Source organism: Kogia breviceps, chromosome 2 (assembly GCF_026419965.1).
Source record: "Kogia breviceps isolate mKogBre1 chromosome 2, mKogBre1 haplotype 1, whole genome shotgun sequence".
In the NCBI taxonomy this organism is placed as follows: Eukaryota; Metazoa; Chordata; class Mammalia; order Artiodactyla; family Physeteridae; genus Kogia; species Kogia breviceps.
In genome coordinates, this window is record NC_081311.1 from 138,256,760 (window position 1) to 138,268,807 (window position 12,048).

A 12,048-nucleotide genomic window follows, 5' to 3' on the forward strand; every position below is an offset into this window, starting at 1 on the left:
GTTGGTTTATTCATATTAAATTTACTGTTTTCCTCTTTGTAACTGATTAGTATTTTGTGGGACAGTGTCTCCAAAGTTTGCATCTTGTTCCTCATCAAATCTATACCTACCAACATCCACTGGCAATTCCTGCCTAACTCAGCCCAACTCAGTGACTTTTGCCACATGGTGTTGCTTCCTGTTTCCATCTTCTGTCTACATTTATTATCTGGCATTTTGCTCTAAGAAAGACCTTTCTCTTCCTCATCCCCCATTCTTCTTTCCTTCGTTCCTTCCACCCATCCTGCCTTCCTTCCTTAGGAGAGTTCTTTCAGATTCATAACCATTTGATGTTCTAGTTATTGTGCCTTAAGCACTGCAGAGAACAGGTACTAGGTAAAGTTAACACATATGTAACACATGGGCTGACAAAGAGGTCATGCCATCTCTTCTTAGACAGTTGCCTCTGTAAAGTTGTATTACTGAGCCTGAAGGCACTTAGTTCTTGGTTTTCTTATTTGCTCTCATCCATCTTCTATGATTGACCTATATTGTGTTGCAAGTGTTTGGTAGAAAAGGAAATGCCTTGTGCCGGGGAAAGCACAGTGCTGATGAAACTTTTCTCATTAACTGATGGCCATAGTTTGGAAAACATTGATTTACAATAGGGTTGTGACATCAGTGTTGGAATAAATTTATAACTTTAGGGCACATAGTATGATATGTGAGGGAGAATCAGCAAAATCTGGGAACAATAGCAAAGCCTCTTAGATTGAAACAGTTGGATTATGCTAAATTAAAACTGACAGAAGATATATAAAAAGATAATAGTGTTTCTTACTTTCTCAGGCCAGCACTTCTCTCAAGTCAAATCCACTTTCTCCCTGGACCAGGCTTGTGTGGACACTTGTAACGCTGCCTCCCAGCCCCACTTCCCCTTTCCACTTCCCCCTTCTATCCTGCCTTAAGCATCATCCATGGACCCTTTAATTAATTAATTAATTAATTTATTTATTTATTTTTGCGGTACGCGGGCCTCTCATTGCTGTGGCCTCTCCCGTTGCGGAGCACAGGCTCCGGACGCGCAGGCTCAGCGGCCATGGCTCACGGGCCCAGCCGCTCCGCGGCATGTGGGATCTTCCCAGACCAGGGCACGAACCCGCGGCCCCTGAATCGACAGGCAGACTCTCAACCACTGCGCCACCAGGGAAGCCCTACCCTTTCTTTAGATACCTTAGTGTCTCAAATCAAGTCACTGTCAACTGTTTTTAGATTTAGGAACCATTTTGGTTCCTTAGGTGACTTTATATGTCTCTTATCTATCTTGGGTTGATTTTGGACTTTACTCTTTAGATGGTAATTTAAATGGTAATCCCACTTTCTTTATTGCCATCATTGCTGTGCAGACATTGGCTACAAAAGAGTTCAGACTAACTCACTCTTGCTAGAGCCGTTCTTCTTTATAGACTGATTCTATACCCCCAGTTGGCTTATGAATAATCCTGTGAGGTTTGGCCAAATGGTTTCTTTTATTGAACACAAATTCAAACATTTTCGAACAGTTTCACCACAGATGCAATTTCTTAAATTACTTTTTATATAGCAACAACAAAACTGTGGAGAGCAGGAACCATTTTCTCTCTTTTTATTGTAAAATCACCTAAGTGAAAAATCACCTTTAATTCCATCCCATTGAGACTTAAAAAGGAATAAAAGTGAGTTTCATTTTTGAACACTTTCGTGTATTTCCAGCATTATTTTCCACTTCTGTTTTTACACATGTATTCCAGTCTCCATTTGGAAAATAATGGGGTCTGTGAACCAGGTAACATTTAGAGGGAGCACTGATGATCAGACCTGTGTTCTGGTCTTGCCTCTATCGTTAAGTAGCTCTGGGCCTCAGAGTCTTCACCTACGAATGAGAATGTTGGATTAAGTAATATCTAATGTCTGGCTTTTGTGGTCTAATTATTTTCTAAATAGTAGAGGAGACTGGTAACAGATGATGAATCTCCATAAGAGTACTTGGCTGTACCGGTAGAGTTTAATGTAGAGATTGTTTTGAGACCAGACCAAAGGCTTCTCTTCAGAGGAGAGCTGTGGGTAGATTTGTGTTGTTGAAGTTTCCATACTGTTTAGCTGTTTATTTCCTCATGTATAAAAAGAGGGTAACAATAGCAACATGCCTCCAAAATGTAATTGCATGAAAAATTAAGAAAAAGATGTCATATTTAATAATGTAAGTTCAGCACTTGATATTTTATGATTATTGGTAGAAATAGCAATTATTTTTGTAAGAAAAAAGTTTGAAACATGATTTATATAGTTTTTGCATACTGGTGGGTAGAAAAGTTAAACATATTTGTTTCATCAGCACACTTACTCCTCAGCAGATTCAAGTAATTTAGGTTAACATTTCCTCTTAATTTAATGTTTATCAAATGCTGATAGAGAATTTTTTTCTATCAAAATGTATAGGATTGCTGCACATTGGACTTACTGAAGACAAAGCCTGGGGTCCAATACTGTGTATTCAAACAAGCATTCTTTTTAGTCCTTCTTATGAATTCTTAAATGGTTTAGACAGCAGTTTTAGTGCCATTATTTTATTTTTATAAATATTTATTTTTGGCTGCATTGGGTCTTCCTTGCTGTGTGCGGGCCCTCTCCAATTGCAGCGGGTGGTGGGTGTTGATGAGCACGGGCTCTAGGCCTGCAGACCTCAGCAGTTGTAGCGTGCAGGCTCCAGAGCGCAGGCCCAGCTACTCCGCGGCATGTAGGATCTTCCCGGACCAGGGCTCGAACCCGCATCCCCTGCGTTGGCAGGCGGACTCTCAAACACTGTGCCACCAGGGAAGCACTAGTGCCATCTATTTTAATTAACAGAAAACATAGGCTAGTTAGAGGATAACTTGCTGATAAAACAACATGAAGAAAATGCAAAAATTGAAACTTAAGCTATTATGTGAATCAAAAAAAAAATAGAAATGAATGATAAATAATATGTTTCTTAGCTAGCTTGAGAGTTTTGGGGGAATAATAGTAAGATCTTTTTTCTTTAAATTATTCTATTTATTTTTCCAAAGTAAATCATGTGTGTGGCTAAAAACTTATAGTACAGAAGAGCTTACGTATAATAAAAAGCAATATTTTCCAGTTTTTATTAAATTTTTAAACATATAGAAAAATTGAAAGAATAGTATAAGAAGCACCTATTCCGTTCACATATATTTAGCAGTTAATATCTAATTAATGTTTTGTTATGTTTGCTATCTCTCTCTCCTTCTCTGTGTGTATATAAAAAAAGTGTGTGCATGCACATTATATATGCTGTTTATGTTTTTCTTGAATCTTTACATTTATCTTGAAAATAACTTGCAGATATTGTGGTATTTCACCTCTAAATACTTTAACATGTATCTCCTAACAATAAAAAACATTTTTCTCCATAATCACAATATCAGATCACATACACAATTATAATGCTATATATAATATCATCTAATAACCAGTCCATATTAAAGTTTCCCCAATTGTCTCCCCCCCCTAAAAAATAACTCATCAAATCCCCACAATGCTTTTGGTTGTTATAGAAGCAACCACTTGAAATTCTTTCAGCTGTTTCTTCTGCCAGTGACCTCCAAATCACTAAATAATAAGCTTATAGAGGTACTTCTTAAGTAATCAATTGATACCTAATATATTGACATTCTGCTCTGATAGCTGAGGATTTACCTTTTTAAATGATTTTTCAACACTCCCTTCCCCCGTCCTACCTATGTGGTTTTTATCTTCCCCCATCCTGCCTATGTGGTTTTATTTGTAGTTAAATCCATAATCAGTGTTTATATTATCATCAATATGTAAGTATTTTTCTATAAAACCAAGAACTATGACTACATTTCCTTTCTTGTTTAGGTTTTTTTCCTTGTTCCTGTAGTTTCTGATTTTAAATGCACTATATTGCGTGCTTTTTCTACCATCAGCATGGCCAACATTTATTAAGGACTTAAAGTGCCAAGTAATTTCTATCCTTTATATGCTTTGACTAATTTAATCCTCATGACAACCCATGATATGGGAATTATCACAGATGAGAAGACAATAATAGAGATAAGCTATGTAAATTGTTCAAGGTCATACAAGTGCAAAGTGGTGGATCTGGGATTTGAACGTAGGCCACTGGGATATAGGGCCATGCTCTTAATCACTTTGCTGTTCTTTTTCTCCACAGATTGATATGCTAAATTTCTCAAATCTTTATTTTTTCCTGCCTCCCTCCATCCTCCTGTTTCAGTTAGACTAATTGATTTTATAGGTCTGCTACACAGCTGTCTTCTTTAGATATTTTTTTAGGTCTTAATTGTTGAGCCTTCATTTCTCTTCTGGTTGGATCCACTCTTTCCTTGATCTGGAGCTTCCTTTTGCATGGTTTACTTCTGCATTTTGCTGGAGCACATCAGTAAGTAACTTCCTACAAAAGGATGTTTAAAAAGTAAATGTCCTGGGTCCTTGTGTTTCTTCTGTTTATTTGCTTTACCTATCATCTCCGATTAAACTGATAGTTTGGCTAATTGGAAGACTCTGGGCCAAAAAACTTTTTCTTTGAAATTTTGAAGGCATTGCTCTGTTGTCTTTTTGTTTCTGTTGTGGCTCATGAGATGTCTTCTGCCATTCTGAATCTCTTTTCTTTGTATGTCTTACTGCTGTTCTGAAGTTCCACAGTGTTGGACAAGAATGGCTTCGTTTTCCATTGTGCTGAGTATTTGTGGGCCTTGTCAATCTGAGGACTTAGAAACTTTACCTCTGGGCACCTTATGCCCGTTGTTTCTTTGAAAATGTCTTCCTTGATAGTCTTTGTTCTTTATTCTGGAAATAAAACTTTCTAGTTTGTTGGAGCTTTTCAATTAATTCTCAGTTTTTTTTTGTTTTTTCTTTCATATTTAAAGGTTTTTTTTTTTTTTTGAGTTTAAGTTACATGCAGTAAAAGTCATTTCTTTTACTGTACAGTTCCATAAGGTTTGACAAATGTATTCAGTAATGTAACCAATATCCCAATTGAGATATAGGGTCCACGTTAACCAAAAGGTAGAAACAACCCATGTATTCCTTGATGGATACATAGATAAACATATATGATATTTGCTATGTATATATCATATATGATATGACATGCTTAACATGGTATATCTATCTATCCATCTGTCTATATCATAACAATGGAATATTATTCAGCCTTAAAAAAGAAGGAAATTCTAACATATGCTACAGCATGGATGAAACTTAAGGACATTTTGCTAAGTGAAATAAGCCAGTCACAAAAGGACAAATACTATATGATTCCATTTATATGAGGTACCTAGGGTAGTCAGATTCATAGAGATAGAAAGTAGAATGGTGGTTACCAGGGAGGAGGGGAGAATGGAGAATTAACGTTGAGTGGGTACAGTTTCAGTTTTGCAAGATGAAAAGAATTCTGGAGATGGATGGTGGCAGTGGTTGCTTAATGATGTGAATAGACTTAATGCGACAGGTCTGTATACTTAAAAATGGTTAAAATGGTAAAATTTTTGTTATGTGTTATTTTACCAGAATTAAAACAAAAAAAGAGATACAGGACAGTGTCAGTCTCATCACCCTTCCCCCCACCCAATTCTTTCTCTTTCATATTTTTAAAATCACTTCTTCCTTTTGGTCTACATTCTGTAATATTTCTATGACTTTTTTTTTTAAACCTATTGGTTTCTTGTAAAATTTCAGCAGTTATAATCATATTTTAAATTTCAAAGTACTTTCACATTTTCTGGTTGTTCTTTTTCAAAGAACCTTGCTTGTATTTCATGAGTGCAGTATATTCTTGAATTTCTATGAGAATACTACTTAAAATTTTTTTTTACAGTTCTCTTAATTTTCTTCTGGGAGGTCATTTTGTTATTGTTGGTTTATATTTTTTTCTTTTATTTTGCAGGTTTTCCTCAAATGTTTAGTTCTCCTTGGTTGTACCACATATTTGGGATTGGCAAAGTAAAAAGTTAGTTGGCAGCTATGTGTACAAGAATGAGGTCTGTTGACGCTTTCAAAAATAAATTTTATTTTAGAATACAGAAAAATTGCAAAGATAGTGCAGAGAGTTCCCATGTATCCCACTGACTGTTTCCCCTACTGTTAACATTAGTGTGGTATATTTGTTATAATTAATGAACTGATATTGATACATTTTAGTAACTAAAGTCCATGCTTTTTTCAGAACTCCTTAGTTTTTTATCTAATGTCATATTTTTCCCCCCTGGATCCCATTCAAAATGTCATATTACATTTATTTTATTTTATTTTTTAATATCTTTATTAGACATTATTTGCTTTACAATGTTGTGTTAGTTTCTGCTTTATAACAAAGTGAATCAGCTATACATATACATATATCCCCATATCTCTTCCCTCTTGCATCTCCCTCCCTCCCACTCTCACTATCCCACTCCTCTAAGTGGTCACAAAGCACCAAGCTGATCTCCCCGTGTGATGCAGCTGCTTCCCAGTAGCTATCTATTTTACATTTGGTGGTGTATATATGTCAGTGCTACTCTCTCACTTCTTCCCAGCTTCTGCTTCCCCTTCCCCGTGTCCTCAAGTCCATTCTCTACATCTGTGTCTTTATTCCTGTCCTGCCCCTAGGTTCATCAGAACCTTTTTTTTTTTTTTTTTTTAGATTCCATACAAATGTGTTAGCATACGGTATTTGTTTTTCTCTTTCTGACTTACTTCACCCTGTATGACAGACTCTAGGTCCATCCACCTCATTGCAGATAACTCAATTTCATTTCTTTTTATGGCTGAGTAATATTCCATTGTATACATGTGCCACATCTTCTTTATCCACTCACCTGTCGATGGACACTTAGGTTGTTTCCATGTCCTGGCTATTGTAAATAGTGCTGCAATGAACATTGTGGTACATGACTCTTTCAAAATGTCATATTACATTTCACTTTTATGTTTCCTTGAGCTCCTCTTGGCTGTGACAGTTTCTCAGATTTTTCTTGGTTTTGATCGCCTTGACAGTTATGAGTAGTGTATTTGTCAGGTATTTTGTAAAATGTGCCTCAATTAGGGTTCTGATGTTTTACTCATCATTAGACTATGGTTATGGGTTTTGGGGAGGAAGACCACAGAGGGCAAGTGCACGCTCATCCTGTCATACAAGAGTTCACACCACTGTTGATGTTAACGTTTATCCCCTGGCTGAAGTAGTGTCTGCCAGGTATCCCCGCTGTAAAGTTAGTCCTCATTTCCATACTGTACTCTTTGGAAAGAAGTCACTAAACTTAGCCCACCCTTAAGGAATGGGCAGGATCTATTGACATTTGATTCCCGAAGTGCTACAACTTCTTCTTAGAGGGTACAGTACTTCAGTTTTTTTTCTGGAGGGAGATACCAAGTTTTGATCATTTTCTGGGCAGTCTACTTAGAAGGTTGGAAGGTTGTTCTATATACAGGGCTTCAAGCACTGCCCCACATCTATGCCCCTCTCTGCTGCACCTGCCTGGGCTAAATCCTCAGAATGAGCATCCGTGAGGCTGATTAACTCCTGTCTACCCCACAGCCATCTTCCTTGGAGTGCTCCAGGCTGTGGTTTCCTTTGCCTGCTTCCGAGTAGCTGTCTTAAATCTGTCTTCTAGAAATTTTTTTGTTGAAAACTTCCACTTACAGATCCTCCTCCCCTAATCCAGTTATTTTGTTGTTGGTTCTGTATGTGCCATTTTCATTCCTTTCCTATCATTTTAATCATGGATGTCAGAAGACGTGAAAGAGATCAACCCACCATTTGGAATAGAAAGTCTCTTTTTAAAGTTGTGCTTTTCAAACATGAGGTGGTAAATTACTACCGTTCATTGTTTATTAATATTTGTAATTTGTTCTAGGGATAATAAAATAATAAAATATAACATTATAATGGCTTCCTGCCAGTGGTATAAAAATACCATTTTGATCCTCTAGATTGAAATGAGAAGAAATAATGTAAAAAGTTTTATGGAAATTGGAACTAGTCTGGTCTATGTTGTTGGTTCTAAATTGTCTGAAAAGTTGTATGTTGTCAAGACAAAGAAAATTTTGGAAAGCGTTTCAGAGGGTGACAAATAAGACTGAATGAAATAATTGCATTAAGGAAGGGTTTCCTAAGTCTTGACTGACATAGATTACAGGAAAAAAGAGAGAAGAATGAAGTTAAATGATTACTGGTGGGATATGAAAACATCTACTGTTTAGTCTTGTATGACCCATACAGAATAAGATTTTTTTGGTACTTTTTAAAAGTATTTATTTTGGATAATTTTATATATACCGAAAATTTAAAATAATAGTGTGCCCTTCATGTACCATCCCCAGTGTTAACATTTTACATATTCATAGTTCATTTGTCAAAACTAAGAAATTAACGTTGCTACACTACTATTAACTAATTTACAGACTATATTTGGAATTCACCATTGTTTCTACCAGTGTTCTTTATGTAATCCAGGGTCTAATCTAGGATACCACATTTCATGATTAATTTAAGTCAGAAAAATTTTTACTTGAGCCACATGCCTGTCCTTCAGCAATATATAGTGTACATATGTTTATATTTCTGAATTTTCTCCCTTTCAGATGTTCTTTTATGTAAATAAATAATTATTGCTCTCTGCTTATAACTCACTGATTCTGAACATAAGCTTTGGGTGGGCATTCTCAAAATGAGTTTTGTAACATTGGAGAGGAAGCTTATTTTAAAAATTCCAATTAAAACAATTTTTTTTCACTTTGGATTATTTTTATTTGGGCAATCACTTTCTGCAAATAATAATTTTCTTTCTTCCTTCCTTTTTTTTTTAACATCTTTATTGGAGTATAGTTGCTTTACAATGTTGTGGGAAGCTGCCGCATAGCACAGGGAGATCAGCTCCGTGCTTTGTGACCACCTAGAGGGGTGGGATAGGGAGGATGGGAGGGAAACACAAGAGGGAGGGGATATGGGGATATATGTGTACGTATAGCTGATTCACTTTGTTATACAGCAGAAACACAACATTGTAAAAAAATTCCAATTAAAAATTTTAAATTTTAACTTTTGGAAGAATGTATTTTATTTTCAGCATGTGGGATATATAAAGGCATGCATATAGTGGTACTCTTATCAATGTATTATGCTTCAGAGTGTTCTCATTTGTGAAAGTAGGGCTCAATAGCTAAATTAAGCTAGAGATGGAACACCCTATTTAAAACTTCCATGGAAGTCAGGGAGTCTGATCTCTAGACCCAGATCTGCCACTTACTGCCGGGCACTGATAAGTAAAATCAAGGAATGTTGATAGTAGTGTTGGACACCTCTGTACTGGAACTCACAGGTGGTGTAGTCCCTGCCTTAATCTTGTGTTTGAATCTCACCGTAATGCCTGTGACCAGATAAATTTTGGTTGAACACTTCCAGTGATGAGTGTTCTGGTTATTTTTTGCTGTATAATGAACCACTTCAAAATGTAGTGGTTTAAAACAACAGTTTATCATTATTTCTCATGGTCCTGAGCTTGATAGGCTCTGCTGGGTGGTTCTTGGTTGGGGGCCTGCATGTACTTGCCATCAGAATGAGACCAAGGTTGGAGGTACCCAAAGGCTCCTTCTCATTACACATCTGATCCCTGGGCTGGGAAAACTGGGGCAGCTCTCTGTGTGGCCTCCAAATGGCTAGCTAGGGCATTCTCACAGCATGGGAGTCTCATGATAGCTAGGTTTCTCACCTGATAGTTGGCTTCTCCCAGGATACTTTATAGACAGTCTATTAAGTCTTGGGCCCAGAAACTGGCACAACATTGCTTCTGATGTATCCCGTTGACCAAAGCAGTCTCAGAGCCTCCCAGATCCAAGTAGAGGGAACATATACCCCCATCTCTCGAAGGGAGGAGAATCAGAGAATTTGTGGCCCCTTTAATCCACCCACTACCATGGGAAATTCACTACCTCCTGAGGAGCTCAAGGTGTTTAGGTGAGATGACATCTGCTTCTCATAGGAGCATCAATACCTGATGGAGGTTATAAGGTAAATTAGGCCTCCTGTGCTGCAGAAGCCTTTGCTGTTAAATTACTCACTATGCTTCCCTAGAAGCCTATTTCTTAACACACATACACACAAATCCTTACTGGGTCTAGGCCCAAAGGGACCAAATATGTGTACTTTTATCTAGGAACTTCCTTTTTCCTTCAATTCAACCATCCTCTTCTCCCTGTCTCCCAAATGACACATAAACTTCAAAAGAGTGGCCTCGGTGATACAGTTGATTCCTTAAATGATTCAAATACAGGTAAAGTATAGCCCTTGCCCTTAAACAACTGAAGTCAAGTATGAAATGAGGTGCATTAAAGTGGGATGTAAGTGCTGTGATCAGTAAAGTGGGACACATGGGAAGGGCGCAGTGTCGCGAGGCAGCAGGAGTTAAAAGTTTCAGAGAGAAGTGACACTTTTAGCCAGTTTTCAAAGATAATGACAGTATTAATAATAACAATGAAAATATTACTAGCATACAACAGTTATTGAGCATTGTGTGCCAATACCATTCTAAGAATTTTATGTATATTGAGTCATTTAATGCTGACGGTGACTCTATGAGGTGAGTATTACATTATCCTCAGTTTGCAGTAGAAGAAACTGAGGAGCTGAGAGGGTGTCATTCCCCTTAAGCCACACAGCTGAGTGGCAGGGATTCAATCCCAGGCATTCTAGCCCAAGAAAGTAGCAGATAGAGATGCCAGGCTCTCGGAAAAAGGTTAATGTATGAACAGCTGGGATGTGGTGTGAGGACTCCAGAGACTGCTTCTAGCTGCCAGGTCTCCCAGCTTCCTCCCTCACCAAACCCCTTTGTCTGCTAAGAATACTTAAGGCAGCTTCCACTACTGTCTTTTCACCTTTCTTCCGTGCTTTTTTTTTTCTCCTTAAGGTCCTGTATGGGCCCTTTCTATTTCATTTGATATTTTGGAAGACTCTAGTTTGTATTGATCAGTGTTTTCCCTCCCTCCTTTTCCCCTTCATTCCTTCCATCGAACACATCACTACTGTGAGCCTACCGTGTTGCAGCTCTGGACACTCTGATTATGAGGAAGAGCAGAAAACACACTAGACTATCCAGTCACTGTGCAAAAGCAGGAAAAGTTGCAATGCTCTGAAGTATTATTAAGGAGCAACGTGGGCTAGCAAGGTTCATGATCAAGAAATTTATGACCTTTATTACACTGGAGCATTTGAAATCCACTTGCATTTAATCAATACTAAGCACATGTATTTGTGCATGTGTTCATCGCATTTGCACACTTGTGTACACACAGTCATGTGTGCTCATTACTGCCTTAAAAGTTTTTTTCAATAGTAGAATGCCTAGTATTGGGGGGGTTATTTATACAATGGAATACTATACAACAATGAAAATGAATTTAGTATACACTGTATGATTAAATATCACAAAAATATATAGTTTTCTTATGATTCCTCATGGTGCCTTCAAGAATCAGTAGGAAGTTTCAGTATACAGTGCTATACAGTGCATTCTGTGATTTCAGATCCCATATTCATTGAAGACTAGAGAGTCAGCCCCACCTATGGCTTCTGAACTTCCTAGCTGCCCTTTGTGGTACTGGCTCCAGTGTTTTGTCCAGATCAGCATGCTCAAGGTGGGACAAGAGGGAATCCCATGGCAGGGCCATCCAAGAGGCAAATGGCAGCAACCCGTTTGCCCAACTGGGATGGCACTGGGAAGAGTTTGGGATAGAGGTCTGTGGTGAGTCATGTGGTTTGGGGCCAAAGCTGGACCAGAGGCTGCTAGAGGCAATTGCTGGGGTTTGGTTATTCTTAGAGAAGGTAAATTCTGCTGCTGTGGGGATTCCCAGATTGACAAATGGCCAGCAGAAAGGGGCTGCAGGAATCTGAGTCACTGGAACACTGGGTCAACAAGAGCAAGTCCCTAGTGAGGTGCCCAGCTCACTTGGCTTGCTGTCTCTGGACCGGTCTCCATGGTCCTGGCTGTTGTTTCTTCTGCTGCTGTTGGG

General features: G+C 38.0%; 1 protein-coding gene across 2 annotated transcripts in view; it reads left to right on the forward strand.

Moving 5' to 3' along the window:
- Positions 1-12,048, forward strand: part of CERS6 (ceramide synthase 6) — a 333,969-nt gene that overhangs the window by 45,936 nt on the left and 275,985 nt on the right. The window lies entirely within an intron of this gene.